Source organism: Antedon bifida, chromosome 6, assembly GCF_963402885.1.
Source record: "Antedon bifida chromosome 6, ecAntBifi1.1, whole genome shotgun sequence".
NCBI classification, from domain to species: domain Eukaryota; kingdom Metazoa; phylum Echinodermata; class Crinoidea; order Comatulida; family Antedonidae; genus Antedon; species Antedon bifida.
Window position 1 is genome coordinate 18,964,749 of NC_136231.1, and position 17,006 is coordinate 18,981,754.

Genomic DNA, 17,006 nt, shown 5'->3' on the forward strand with positions numbered 1-17,006 from the left:
AATGTATCCAATTTTCTGTGTTAAATATTGATTTATTCTCGCTTTATTGGTGTCATGATTGTCGTCATCCGTCTTCTTCGTAATTCAACTATTTCAGCTTTAGCGTTGATGATAAAAGCCTTCTATGACAGTTTAAGAGGTTCTTGATATACTGCTCATTTAGGATCTTAAAACTATAATGAAAAAGAATCACACCTTAAGCTATGTGCATAAATTGATTTTTACACAGATATAAACTGCCCAAGGACTGGGTCAAGCATGCTGTAGATGTTAGCTTAAAGTAATATTGTTTAGGATTTTAGAATAATATTGTATATACGTGCTAGCATTTCAGTGCTTTGCAAAAGTTAAATTTGTTTTATTAAAATAATATTTTTTGTTCAAAATGATGATGATGGTTATTTCAGAAAAGCTTTGAAACTAGATTTCAGCGTGCACAAAGCATCGTGTTTGTCAAAATGTTTTCTTTCTAACAATCTTAAACCGAAAAAACCATCTACAATCTAGACTAAAAATGATTGTAACACTAGATTTTAGTATCCAACATAAATTGAGTGTAAATTTTCAAGATGTTTTGCTTAATACCTTTTGGCAACATGAATCTCTATCCTAATATTCTCCCTGAAGGATGAGGTAGTTTTTCAAAATCACAGGTCACAACCTAGTACTCAAAACCAAGTTCCTATGTTACGCTTAATGAATTGTATGCAAAAGGTTTTTTAACTAAATTTCATTATTCCTGATGGGGTATGAAATGCATGATCATTGTGCATTTCACGAGTGTAATCCCAGGTGCGTGCAAAAGCATGTCAAAAATGCATTTAAATGATACACTTTAACAACGAAAATACATTGTCTTGTTTATTTATTTGTAGTTTTACAATTTAAAATTAAAAATACATGGTCACAATAATCAACTAATATATAATATGCAAATTTCAGATTTTATGATTAATCCTCTAACTAATCCCTATACCAGGGATTTAAAAAAAATGTAGATGATCTGCTTTCAGGGGGCTTGAAATATAATTTTTGTTTTTAATATTTTTTGGTAATAAAAACATTTGTTGGCATAATTTGAAGCTACCGATTTACATCTACTGCAGCTGGCATAGTACCATCATTGTTTTATAAACGAGAAGAATTCATCAGTTAATTTATCATACAAGGACAATTTTAATAGTTTAATGTTTCAAACGTGATATGATGTATAGTTTAAAATAATGTGATTCTTCATAAAGGTGTAAAATTGTTCAATCATTTATATTTCACTTCACAATTCAGCAGAAATTAATTTTCTAAAAATGCATCAAAAATTGCATACAATACAATCAATACAAACTATTAATGTTATATGGATTGTATATGTATAATTTTTCTAATATTTTTTTGTGATGATTTTTATCAAAGCGAAGAAATAAACAGTTTTATTATTTAAGTGGGAAGATGTTTGCCAAACTCTGACGTAATTGTACCAAATCAGGACATTTGAGAATACTTTGAAAATTGTTCTAAAGTCGCAAGTTGTTCCCAACTGAGGACTTTTGCAAATTGATTTCGCAAGTATTTTGTAAAAATCATTTTAGTGTCGGGTAAATATCTTTATTAATGATTTTCACAGTACCAAAATTAATTTATTATTGCTTCTTTGGCTATAAATCTATAGGGCTATAGCATTGATACTTTCCTGAATTTAAACAGATCAGGTTTTCTAATTTATCAAATGAATTATTTTTAGTGCTATTGTTACAAATACAGTGACATGTCACATGTAAAAATATGCCATCACATTTGTCACATATCATTATTACTATTATTAACAGAATATTCTTACAATACAAGAACCAGATACCAAAAAGGAAATCAGTTACTCAGATATTCTGCATTCTACTGTTAAATTAGTTCAGTCATGGAACGTAGTGCAATTTTTGTTATTATATAATCAAGCCATGCTAACCTTTTAATTTTTAGATTCATTTTGAATATTTAAATACGCTTCTCCACCTTGACCTAATAACACAACTTAATTCGGAATACCTGATGAAAATGAATGTCGCACACATTTCCCCTTTTTAATGTCTCAATTTTTTCAGTTATCATGTGACTAAATCAACTGTATACATCGACGTATTTCCTGCCAAAACACATAATGATCAGCAGCAGAGCATTAGGACATGAAAGAGTCTTTAACCTTTCAAGTCAAATCATGCCTATAATGAGAACATTTCCTCTCTTCATTTAACATAATTACCGAAGAAATCAGAAAGGAGAATCATAGATTGAAAAGCAACAGCCAACTGTTACCATAAATTGTCAACCATACAATATGCAGTTTACAGTAGGCACTAGCAATTTGCTTGATTAATACCATGTTTATACAAAATCACTAGCTACATAATTTTCTATGATAAACAGCTGATAACCATCGTTATCTTTGATGTATCTTAGACTTGATGTTCAATATCTCAGCCGTTTTTAATAACAAAATTGTCATTGAGAATCTATGTTTTGGGAAATGCAGAAGTTTTCTTATTCCTAATGTTGTGAGCATTGGCCTCATGAAATGTTGTTTAAAGTACAGTATTAGGTAATGTTCCATTTATATAATACAATCAAAATAGACAAACTAGTTTTAATAGCTGCATAAACCTAATAAGGTTTATACATAAAGGATCTATAAATATGTTTTACCTCCTTAAACGATACAATATCTATAGAACAAATTTTATGGATACTATATAAGGTATATAATAGAACAAGTTTTACATTTATAGATACCTCCATACAAAGGTAGCTATATAAAGTTTTAAAGAATGATACCTCCATATGTATCTTTCTATCTATAAAAATCCATACAAATGCATAAAAACGATTTCAGAATGTTAAAGAAATATTTCAGAATGCTACAAAATTGACAAGAACAATACTAAAAATTCCCTCCTGGATTACTGATAGGAAGATGACTAGCAGCAGAGTATTTATACCTCTTATAGGCGTCCTATGAGGTTTGTCCAAATTGCTGATAGTTTACGAAGTAATCTTAGACATTAGCAACAAATACATTCCAAAATTATTGCCAAGATGATAAAATGTTATATTGCACATATTTCCATTGTTTTATTTAGTGATATTTCTGTTTCAAAATAGGCGTTGATTGCTAGAATTCGACATTTGCATAGAACGACATGAAATTTGATATAAATTAAGTTGTGTCAAATTACACGCAATACAGCAATTGGAAACAACACAATTGGATAATAAAAGTTGGAATAAAAAAAAGGAATTTGTTTTTTATTATTGAATTGTTTGTTTTGTGAGAGAGGTCTGAAGAAATTGTAATAATACAATAAGTGTGTTTTAGATGTTTGTAAAGATGCCACAATTTTTAGATAAACAAGAATATTATACTGAATTGTAAATTATTTATTAATCTAAAACATTTGTTTCTTGAACGTGTGGCAACTTTAAAACGTAAACCATTGAAAACATAATTTTCTTAATACGATTTGTTCTTAATATCAAAAAAGTGACACCATTGCCCCCACTTAGTCCCTTCTTGGCGCCACCAGGGATATGTCCACTGTAGCAGGATTGTATTAACAACCAATCACATTATTGCAACGAATAAACCTTTCATGTTTATCATGTGTTATCATTCTTGTATGCTTCATTGATTCCAAGTATTGTAATATCTGGTCCCTGGAAATAATGCTAGGATTTCAAAAATTTTCTTTTTTTTCAAAAATAACTTTATAAAGCTATACTTAATCAACAAATGATAAAGTGGCACAATAAATGTAGACTTATTTATTTTCCATGCTATATATGCCATATAAGAAATCATCTTTAAGATGCAATCACTGATGCATGACATTGGATTTTGTGGCCCCTGGGAATGCCAGGTGGCAAATCTGGATATGTGTTGAGATAGTAGTCACAAATTCTGGGTGTGTGATACAATTTGCAATTTGATCGTTCAGCAAATTTAACAATACTTCCAAAAGTAATTGTCAATAAAAGAATTGTATCTAATTATGACAACAATTTTAACAAGTATGGCATTGAGTTAATTTAAAATAATCTTTTATGGTGCTTGTGAATATTTGTATTTTTTGTTTTTTTTTACTTGAATAATGAGTAATAAAATAATAAAACCAAAATAATTTATTTCGGATAGTAGTACATTTATACAAAAAAAAAGGAACAAAAATAACCTAAAATATCAATTGTAATTCACTTTTATATTTACATAAAATGTTGTGAAATTTAAACAAAAAAAGATATTTAATTTATTTATGGTGAAGAATTTGATTGATCATGCACAGTTAGGAACGAAAAAACAAAAACAAAAAAACCAAAAAACTTCAAATGTATTCTTATTCTTTATAGCCAAAGTGCAACAATAACAGAACCAACTTTCATGGTAAAGTTTGCAGACAAAACAAAAGCCAATAATCGCAACTTAACTGAAACTGAAAGTTTTATACCAAGTGTTTTTATTAACACTCTACAAAAAGGCAAAAATGTCAAGTACAAAATAACTACTGGGTGGAAATTAACTAACACCAGACAATTCTTTAAGGCCGGACATCCTATGTTTCAACCAATGTTTTAACAGTATCCCAACGGTACTGCTAAAATGAATGGGAATTTCTGTAATAGCAAAAATTGACTGAACATATTAATATTATACAGTATATATTTCTATTCAAGGACAAAACTTCAGTGATTTTCTCAACATATAACCTTTTAGACCACTCTCAAAGAAATCACAAAATTGAATTTTAATTTATACCAATGGACATACAGTTTTGACCCTGTGTGTCTTTTATTGCATACTATAAAATTGAAAAACATTTATGACAAGGTTAATATTTTAATGCAGAAGATTTAAAGAGCTTGAAATAAATATGACTATTTAAATAGCCCATTTAAATGCATACAAATCGTGAAGGTAATTGTAGAATACGTTTGTAATAACCATATGAATGTTTATGACATTCTGTCTAATCCGATTACATGACAAACACAAATTGTAATATGGTAAATTTTATGATCAGTATTTAAAAAGAAAATTTATCAAGAAAGAATATATAGTTTATGGTCATGAGGAAAATATCGAATATACAAATAATGAAACATATAAAAGGTGATCTGTATGTAGAGTTTGAATAGTAATGTTGATATTGATAACAGATATTTAAATAAGAGAAAACGCAATCCGGTTTGGTTTGAAATTGATACATTTGATTTTTGTCAATTTCAATTTTTTTCCTAAAAATAATCAGCTGGATTTTCTTCATACTGCTTAATTAAAGTATTATCTATTTCTGAAATATAGTATTTTCTTTGTTTCTTTCAATTAAAATTGACACAGCTCATGAAAGTAGAATAAGACCTACATTCCAAGCTAAGAGTATTTAAAAGTTTGGTTCTTACTATGATGCAATGCAGGTCTACATGAAATGTACATAATTACACTAGACAATCCACACTGTTGCTTATGGTCACTTAGTTGCCCAAATGGCCATGCGTTGCATCGCAGAAGAAACAAAGCTCAATAATATTTTTTTAAATAAAAAACCTGTTACTGATTGAACATATAATGTACCCCTAATCATAAGAATGGATTTTTTTTTTATCCAAGTTAAAATGTTTCTGATATGTTTCTGGATTTTCTGACTATAAAACTCTATAAAAATCTCCATTTTTTTTCGCATTTTCGATCGAAAGACATGTTTTGACAGACATTCAGAAAATAATTCATGAAAAATGACTTTCAAGGTAGTTGAGTCCAATTTGTACAAAATTTTCCATATATTAAACATTTATCTGAGATATTATTGGACAGTTTATGTCAAACTGCTATGAACATTTCACATTCTGTCACAATCAATCCAGAATTTGTTCAAAGGTGTTTTATGTTTCTTTTTCAAAGGTTTTTTATTTTATCAAAGTGTGTATAACATCATTTAAAATGGGCCACGTTATTTATCAGAATGAGGCCAATTGCTATAGAATGATATCCGTCATCCCACTGGAAAACATTTTTTGAACAAAATGGCATAATGTTAAGTGGTGTATGCAACAACAAAAATTTGTTTGAAAGGGGGATAATGCTAGATATCACCTATGGGACAGACAATGTATTATCACATTTATGAATTCATAAAAAAAACTTAATATTTAGTTGGATATTACCCTGTCTAGGTAGCAGATGGGCTGATCTGTGATATTAAAAATGCGATGGGAAAGGGACCTAAAAACCATACCTGTGCAAATGGAATTTGAGGAACTGAAAGCAAATAGGCGACACTTATGGATACACCAATATTTGCCTTCTCTCTGAGGATAGCACTACACATTCTCTAAAACAATCTGTGCATACCCTACAATCTGAATGGGACAACCCAAACCAATTTAACCAGACAAACAAGGCACAAATAGGCATCATGATAATTTCTCTGAATTATTTTTGTATTGGAATTTACATTGCAGCATCTTTAATTCTACGGTAAGAGTCCAGATAAGGTATTGTATGTTTATACTTCATGGAGTTAACTGAACTGACCTAGGATGTAAACCCAGCACATAAATGAATGGATTATACAAATATCAGCCAACTACACAATTGAGTACAAATTATTAAATGAAATCAAGACTAAACATCTCAGAAAGAATACACTGAACTGAAACTTTAGATAATTTTATCGGATGACAGTCATCATAAATAGATAAATTTAAACTGGCATTACAGAGTTTGCCATCGGTTTTATTTTGCTTTAAATTCTAACCAACATTGAATGACTTTAAGGCAAATTTATTTATTTATAAGAACTAAACTTACACTACTGTAAACATATACATTTGGAATGCCTTGAGGATTTCTAAGATGTATTTCGTATAACAGAATGCTTACCTCCATTAGGTATACTAAAATATCTCAAATAAGGCTTAAATTTACTACATTAGAAGATAGACCTGTGGGTTCAAACGTAATATCTTTAATTACACTTCGCCAAGCTAGATGTTAAGGAAATTCACAGCAACCACACACTTTAATAGAGTTGACATATTGACAGACCTGCAGGCCAATTTCCTCTATAATGTTCTTGAACACTTAGATCCTTTTAATTAATCAAAAAAAAAAACATTAAAAGTCTTTTAAGAGGTTGAAAAGTTCAACATTTGTCGACCTCTTTCACATATCACAACAGATATACGAGTCAATTTATAAAACTTAAGATTTAAACTGTATAATCGTTCACAGTGGATCTGGCATATTCTCATATCTAACAGGCTGGTTGTAAATATAATACGTAATGCCTTGACGTACTTAAACAAGTTGACAAATCAGAAATTGCAAACTTCCATGTATAAATCACTAGAGAACTAGAGAACTGTTAACTAAACAACATAGTACTTTAATATTTTCTCAAATTATGGGCCAAATAAATGTAAATTTTCACCTTTCTATCCAAAAGGGCATCTTATTGGTCTTGATACGCAAATGTCTTTTTATAGTATGATCTGGAAAGCCTGGTTTTCAGAATGCAATTACGTTGTAAGAATTTAGGAATTCTTAGAATCTTGTGCAGGTTGTATTGTTTAGGAAAGTTGACAGTACAACACCTATACAAATAATTTTGATAGAACACAGGAAAAAAAATAATTGGGGCTATTGAGAGCTGACCAATTAAAAACAGCAAAAATGGCTAAAAATTCACACACACCATTCCCCCCCCCCCCTCCCCCCTTCACTGATTGCTCTTTGATATTCTGCCTCAGGTTTGAACATCATTGTAGAGATAATGACAACATACATCCAATGCAGAATAGCAATATGTAGACTGTATGCTTTACATTAGCTGGGAGGTGAATATAGTATATTCCCTTCTTTGTTCACTCCTTGGTTTAAGGATACTCAAAGGAAATAGGCCATACAGGAGTATTAACATCATTTGACACTACCAAAACAGACTACCTAATATTAACATTCTAAACTTTATTACTTCAACTTCACATAACATCCTGGAATTTGATAAGAAAATAACATACTACATTAAAATAAACATTCAAACAATGAATCACTGATTGAATGTTTGATTGCAGTTTATAACCATAACAGTAGCAGCTGTAAAGATGGGTCACTAATACCATAGAGCAAAGAAACTTCCCCAGAGCATGTATTTGTAAATGATAATAAAATACATGACTAGAATAAGTACTGTATGTCTTTCCTTAAAGGAAACATTTTTTCCACAGTATACACAAATAAACTAAAGCACCACTCATAGTTTGTATCCATAACAGTAGCAGTACAAGTACTCGTTCTACCCAGCTGGGATAAAGCATTATAACAAAACATTTATTAGATAGTCCCCCTTATATTTATATTTATTTATTTTATGCAAGCCAAGGTTTATGAGCACTGTAATTTTCATTAATATTTTGGACAATAAATGAATCTGTATCTGTATCTGTATCTTATGTCAACTCGGAACTAAAAGGAACTCAACTCAACATAAGCGCTCTATGCAACTGAATGCAATTGACCACAACTCAGTCTAGTAATGCAAAATACACAAAATAAGTCAAAATAAACACAGTTGAGTAGTGTCGAGCTACTGTATGTTTAACAGCGTTCTAATCCCAGAACTTAAAGAAACTCAACTGAAAACCTTAAATTGTATTGCATCTAAGGCAGTTGTAGCCAATGTTGATAGACAGTACACACATAAACAGTCCGTCTTTCAATTCAACTATGAATACAGCATCGTATTGTTAACAACATCAACTTGTTAAAATCAGTTTCATGTCAACAGCCTGCATATCATACACTATATACATTATTTTCAGGTCTGTTCAGTTGCTTGAAAGTCAACATGAGTGCTCAACACATTTCCTTTCATCAGTATCCAGATCGAAACTACTGTACAAGCCTACCTTTAAGATGGGTCTCTTTACAGTACCACAGATCAAAGAAACTTTCTTGATTGAAAATAGTAATGTAAAATTATCAAGTACTGTATTCTTTTCCTTGGATGGGAACGTTCTCTTTCCACAATATACACATATAGCTATAAGCACCACTTTTACTTCCTTGCTGTGAAGTATGAATGCATGGGAAGATAATCAATGATTGACTACAAAAAACTGACATAACACCCACTGATGTCCTACAGGGCTGGGCTACAAGTAGTCATGCAATCAGCTCACTCGCAATAGGTCAAGTCCAAGCAGTTTGATGTTTTCATCAGCCCAAGGCTCTTAGCAACCAATTTACAGCTTCATGTACACATTTACACATGACATAATACATAAACTTGCGCATTCTTACATATCTCATCTTGTCACAAGAATGTACATTTGTAATTTTACAAATGTTAAAGACACTATCCCTAGTACAATTTTTGACGTTTTGTAAAAATGCATTATTAAATATTACCTTAAAAACATAAATATGATAAAAAGAGAGAAACAATGCACTACCCTCACGTCGAATGTCCTCTCGGTTGTAAGGCTTAGCTAGACTTAGTTTTGTAGGCATAGCTGGTAAACAGAGGTAACGTATGAACATTGTACGCTAGCTATAAGCCTACCCGACATTGTCTAGTTGCTACATTACTTGTCTTTCTGTTTTTGGGAGAATCTGTTAAATTTGGAGAAAATTGGGTATTTTCGCTGAAGAGTTAATACGATGTTGAATTGTTATAATATTCCTATATAAAAAATAATATATTATAACTTCTGTAAAGTTGCTATGTATGTAAGTATGTACATAGTATTCAACAATTAAAAAAAATCATAGCTTGGACATCTATTTGATAAATGCAATCCAGGTGCCATGTGTAAAAATAGACTTCGGGGATATCTAAAAAAATAAAAACAAATTAAAGAAACAGTTGTCCATAACAGGTTCCAATAAAGTTTTCATAAGTTGCTCATTTACACTAATACAGTGTTATCAGTTACTAATTGTAAAAGGTCAACTTTAGTAACTAAAATTAAAGGTCAATCATGAGATATAACATAGCGATAATAACAATTCTCAGACTGTATCCACTCCATGCTGTATTTCAATATTAAAAACAGATCAACAAACAAATAACCATTCAGTAATTTAAATTTTTAATTTAAGTATAGAAAATATGGTTAGTTATTTGGGAAAAAATGGTCTTTATAAACATAAGTGGCATAAAAGCTATGAGCACTCACTGGCTAAACCCAGGGAGCAGTGTTGGAGGACCTCTAGGAGTGCTAAACCAGCATTGCACCATAGCATGTAACAATTTAATTTCATTTGTTAATATCTCAGATAGTTTGTTAATATTAATTATGAGATCGGTCGAGATATTAACAGTTTTCAAGGACCATCTATGTACATCTATTATAAGGATGAGTAAGCGCACAGATATTGTAATTTCATTTGATGAAACTATAAAATGTGGAATTTCTATACATTGCCAATTTCTATTTTTATTTTGTAGCTTTAAGTGAAAATTCTGTCACATTTCAATCACATTTTCAAATGTCAATATCAATTCTACTTCTTTGTTATATTCTGTGAACATTAATAGAAAATTACAGTATCCAGGATCAGCTCTGTTAAGCCGACATTCTAATCAAATTTAAAGTATGGTCAATTCCTCTCTGTAGTAACTCCCAAATGACGCCTTCAAATAAAATGCAGTACCATTGTCTGATTCTACTTCCTTCGCCAAATTACATTTGCCACATTCAATCATAAATCACTAAAACTGCAATTTTATATTTCTTTTTCTTAATTAATAACCAGACTAATTTATTAATGAAATAGTGATATTTAATGTAGAAATGTTAGAGTAGGGGACAGGTGTACATTCTTGTATGTTCATATCATATTCGTACATTTTCATATGTAAATTATTTAATTATCAATTAATTATTTCAATACATATTTATTATCAATAGAAGTTAGAACTTAGAATGAAAGAGTAATTTACTGTAGAATAACAACGAAGAAAAAATTATTACAGGATAGCAATGGAATTTTAATGTGATTTACTGTAGAACAACATTAACAACAAATAAAAAGTGAAACATTTCAAAATACTACAGGATAGCAATGGAATTTATGGAACTCTAAAAGAAATACCAATCTGAAACATAATTTTTAAGATTTTTTTGGTGTTTTTTTTTACCCTATTTAATGAGGGTGATCTATCCAGCAATTGCTGATCATTAGGGACCCTCAGAGGTTCACAAGACAAACATCTACAGTACACAAGATGCTCTACATAAACAAAGTCTTATTACAAGTCCTTGGGAGTGGAGTTTTAATTTTGTCCTTAGAAAAAATCCTGACATGTGACGGGACTTAGACCCAGGACCCTTGAAGTGGTAGCCAAGCATCATAACCACCAAGCCACAACTCCACTCCAAAAAATGGAGCTCGTCTGGAAAAAGCGAGAATCATGCCACTAGACCAACGAGCCGATATAATATGATACAATAGTTGATGCTCTGATTGAGAATAAATATAAAGATTTATTGTTTTCCCAACGAATGAGTGCTTCAAAGCTACTACTGCATTTTGTTGGACGTTCGACTACTGATCGTGAGGTCGAGGTTCGAATCCAACTCTCGCCGCATTGCTTGTATCCTTAGGCAAAAAGACACTTTACTTACGTTTGCCTCTATCCACCCAGGTGCCTCTATCCACCCAGGTGTATAAATGGGAACCCGAAGACACAACTTTGCGCTGATTACTAGCTGCATTATGGGAGTTTGTTTCCATACATGTTTGATCCAAAAAATCAACGTTTAGAGTTTTCACAACATTAGGCGCTATATAAATCCAGGATATTATTATTATTAAACCGTATGGCAAGCCATTTATTTGGAAAATACGGTACAGATATCTTTCAACAGGGTAATTAAATATCAATAGTGAAGTTGAACGGTCAATTTATGGATTTTAAAATTAATTTTGATGCATACTATTCAGGTCAGATGAGCAATCTTTGCTATCGGTCTATTTCAAAATTGAAAAACATAAAAACCATGAAATGGTAATAATTATGAATTTTTATATAACACACATATTCACACAAAATGTGCTTAAGGCACTCATCCATGGAATAGACGTTAACGCTTTTCAATCAATGCTTCTTCTCCCTTTGGGTCAGCTCATATTATTGGCAGCTATACCCAGGCGGCTCTTTCCTATCCATGATAGGAACAGTGTGAATTATGACAATGAAGAAACTCCCTACTCATCTTGAAGAATTTATTGCATAAAAGTAAATTGGTGGTCTGGGAGTGCGAAATACCTGGATAAACCAACATTGGTCCTTTCTCCACAAAGAGAAGATGCATCTTATGTGAGTGGAACTATCCATTAATCCCGCAATCTAGTGAGACATTCTTATAATGCCGTCAACTAGTGTACCAAGGGCTTAGTCAAGACCTATAACCATGGAGCAAGTTGACCATGATCCTGCAGCAACAAACGTTACAGCCTTAACTCTTGACCATTGATGTGCACTGCCGAAAAATAGTGCAAGTTCGATCCTGTTGGCATGATTTCTTTCACACTACTTACCTGAACTATCATTTATTTATTCTGCATTATCCATGGGCAGGAAACAATTTCTCACTTTCAGTTTACATTTATGTAACATTAATTAACAATAACATTTCCATTCAGATAAAACAAATGCATTATCTTTCGTCTGACTATAGCACAGCATGTACTTTCAATACTTCAAAGGTTGAATGTACTATACGAATATATTTTCATGTAAACAATATTGTTGTATTCTTCAACTCCCTTTTGACTACTACAAACAATTTATAAAGTACAATCCACGAACATTGGCAATCTCACTTGTGCAATGATCCTTAGAATAATCAACATTCTACAAGTCACACTACCGTATCATAAACTATTGTATAATTTCTCCCATATACAGTACAAACAAATCTTATTAAGCAAATACCAAATTAATTGCAGCTCAGTGACTTAATTAAATTATAACTGCATGGGAAAGAAAGTATAAACACATTATTACCATTGATCACCAATGATTGTGATAGCATGGTCAAATTTACGCATACTGGAGGCTTTGCGTTGACACCTGAGGATATCTATTAAGATGATATTTATATTGTTTGAAGGTTTGCATGGCGAACTCAATATGTTGATATTTCATGTTTATATGGTAGATATCAATCACATAAATCATTTAATTTAAGGGGTTGGGGAGTTGGGGTGCTTGGAGGGAATCATGACCTTTGACCTGTCCATGGTATGAATTACAGCGGAAGTGATGATAAAATAGTTCTCATGAACAGCTTTAAAAAAAGGATTCACACCAGATTTGGAACGAAAATATATATTCTTTACCATTATTGATCACATTTTTCATTTTTTGTGTGTGTGTTTCAATGTTATCCATAAAGTTGACAGTTTAAAATAGTTTGGTCCTAAACTGATGCACATACAATGTGTGACGATGTAAGGACTATGCATTGCAACTTGCTTGTGAGGTTTTGGACAATATGTGCAAAATGTTTTACCTCATGCATTTTAAAACAACTTTGTGATTTCAACTTATACGAAAAATGGCTATGCCAATGCGGACTAAAAATTCATGCAAATGCAATTCATGTTTACCTTTTAAAATCTTTTTTTTTTCAAATATAGAATATATTCATTCTGTTCTGCCTTATAACTGTAAGCAATATTCTTTCAGTTCTATGTGTATGTTTACTTTTAATGCCATTTGAATTAATGAATTGAAATGTAATTGAATTGACAGATGTTAACTTGAAATGGCAATTGTTCTGCTTCATACTAGATTTTATTATCACCATAATACCATAATTTGTATTCCAAACAAGACACTTGACAAACTCTATCATTCATTCAAAACAAGTATATAGTACTAAACTATATATCTTGAGGGCTAGCTATACATCCTATATTCTTGGTGTGTATAGTTCCATGATTTATTAAAACAAGGGCTTTCTAAAACGACTCATCTTGTTAAAACCATTTTATTATAAAAATAAGTTTTTTTTGCATCCTTACCATAGATTTCAATTTCCATACTCTAATAGTATTATGCCGTACTTCTTCAGGCGCATGTCAATAATCTTCTGTAAGAGAAAAACCATATTGATTTATGTAAGGTATCACATGACATAGTGATAAAGTATTGCATTTACTACAGTGTTTGAAACTTCAATATCTTGAATTCAATTAAGACATCCTGTATTTAGTGAACTGCACTGGAGCAGAAAATGAATGGATGTACGAAGGATTTCGAAAAAGGTGGTTTGGGATAAAAAGATGATGAATAAATGATTTTATAGACAGATGAATAATGATTCCTTCGATTTACAGACACACACCCGAGTGTATCCTATAATACCTTATTGGTTAATGTCTTTTCACATGCTGTTCAGTAGTGGTAAATCTAACTCATTTATTGAAGCAGCGCTATAATGTCGTAACATTTTTCTGTTCTTTTGGTAATCCTACTACTGCATCTAACAATAACATGACCATGTATAGAAAACCAGTGTTGGTAGTCTATGCTGTGGTTAGTGGTATACATAGGCCATTGCAAAGGGGGTTGAATGAACTTCCAACTTTTCATATCTTAGCTTTCACGTAGGAGAGCATGGTTTAATTTGTTGTTTATCCAGGTAAGTTAGGCACAAAATTGATTGGATTTTTGTTTAAAATAGGCCCAATCTCCAAAACAACAATAACATTTCATGAAATTGAGTTATTGATCATTAAAATAGATAAAAACTATCAAACACCCTAATAAAAAAATGTACGCTTTTATTATTCCAATAAAATATTTATGTTTTTCAAATAAAAATATTTAAAAAAAAATTACATTAGAAATACTATGTATGCAACACATGTACCATGCAAGCAGATAACATACAAATATTACATTTTCTGCGGATTTTGTTTATCATTTTAGAAATAACTAAACTAATGTTGGATCAATCCCATTAAAAATAATTACATCTTACAAAATTTCATCAATATAATGTTAAACCGCAGTCATTTTAAAAGGTTACACTATATATTTTGAGTCAGATTTATAATATAAGCTTTTACTCTTTAATTATGATATTGGATTTAAAATGATATTCCAAACTAACCATAAAATATTGATTTTGTAGAATACTGTGTATAATACACAAAATATGACCAGTGCAAAAATATGGAAAATGCTAAAATTAACATCAGGCATTTCGTTGAAAACGATTTCAGATTACATCAAAACAAGATGGTACTGAAAAAAATAATTACCATAAACAGCCTGTAAATTTTGTAAGTTGAAATAATTCATATTTTTCTACATAGCATATAAAATAAACACAGAGGCATGTTTATGAAAATCATGTGAAATTACTTAATCTGTCTATTCTATTTACTAGACATTTAGTTAGACCTACTGACTGACAACTTAATGTGGGCAGATTTGGAGTGAAAGTTAAAAAGTACCTTATCTCTGAATGTCACCCAACACAAACTGTGCAAAACTACCTTTTACAGGCCTGTTCAGTTTTATAGTGTCTATCTCCATAAGTTTGAATGGTAAATCAGTTTAAACTACAAAAGGATGTACTAAAAACAGAAAAAAAGCTGAAGGTAACAGATTACAACACTAACAGTATGATACAAAAGTCACAAATCAACGATTTTGACATAAATGTAAAAGCAAATTAAGTTTTACATACCAGCATTTCGTATCGATCAATATCTTTATTCAAATCTGACATTGCTGTAATGTTTTTACAATAATTAGATCGTGACCTCGATTAACATAAACCATAATTCAGTAGGTCTGAACATAACCTTAATATTGACAGATGAATTAAGATACTGTATTTTGAGTCCTAAGCTGTTCATCTTATGATATACCTGCGCATGTGCACAAAAAAGATAGTAGGAAGTTCATATATGTAGCTGCCTATCAATGTCCTCACTTCCTGGAAGTTGTGTGAATGCATTCCTCCTATAAATATAAGCTAAAGTGGCTTAACATAAGAACACAAAAGTAAAAACACCTTAAAAATACATTCATCTTTATTTCGGGAAAATACTTCAGAATCCATGTTATAAAAATGATATGATTTAATATTTGTAGTCTGATTGATAGATTTATCGTTATGAATAAAAATATATATATAAAAAAAATTACCTCAATTTGTAATATCTACCAAGTAAAACGAATAAAGATGTTGACTACGAATTTATTGCTAAAATATTCTGTCACTTAAATATCAAGTATTGTATTTTGCTGCTAGATACTTTTTTGTTCTTTATTGAATTTTGTTTTGTTTACGAATACTCATTGTCATTTGTTTCCATGGTAAAAAAGGACACTAAACTTAATTCTAGTCTGCACATGCTCTAGTAATATATTATAATTTAATTTTTAAATTTATTGTTCCATGTATTATTAGTTAATTCATTATTTATAACAAAACCTCATTGTCATCATCACCTCAGACATTTTATGATAGACTATAAACATTACATGTTTTATGGTCTTTTTAAACTTTGAATTTTGATTATAAATAAAATTAACATTGTTTTGCTGGTTCTTAAAAGGCATGTTCCTCCATGGTTATTTTCATCATCATCATTACATCATTATCATCATCTCAGACATTGTCAGCCTATTGCCAGGCAAAGGCATCCCCAAGCTGAACCCATCCTTTTCTATCCTGTGCAGCTCTCATCCTGGTTATTCCAGCAAATGCTACAATCTATCCATCATGGCATCATCATCATCACGCCGCCATAGTCGTCATCATCATCTCAGCCATTGTCAGCCTATTGCAGGGCAAAGGCATCCCCAAGCTGAACTCCTCCTTTTCGGTCCTGTGCAGCTCTTATCCTGTTTATTCCAGCAAATGCTACAATCTCATCCATCCATCATGGCATCATCATCATCACGCTGCCGTAGTCGTCATCATCATCTCAG

At 31.0% G+C, this 17,006-nt stretch overlaps 2 protein-coding genes across 3 annotated transcripts in view; one reads left to right on the forward strand and one right to left on the reverse strand.

The window, feature by feature from the left end:
- LOC144844452 (carboxypeptidase E-like) overlaps window positions 1–17,006 on the forward strand; it is a 231,843-nt gene that overhangs the window by 36,378 nt on the left and 178,459 nt on the right. The gene's annotated exons all lie outside the window — the stretch shown is intronic.
- Window positions 1–17,006, reverse strand: part of LOC144844690 (chondroitin sulfate N-acetylgalactosaminyltransferase 1-like) — a 43,977-nt gene that overhangs the window by 11,609 nt on the left and 15,362 nt on the right. For both annotated transcript variants that reach the window (XM_078701715.1, XM_078701716.1), the window contains exon 2: window positions 14,078–14,145. The gene's annotated coding sequence lies outside the window, so the exon portion shown is untranslated. The remainder of the gene's footprint in view (window positions 1–14,077; window positions 14,146–17,006) is intronic.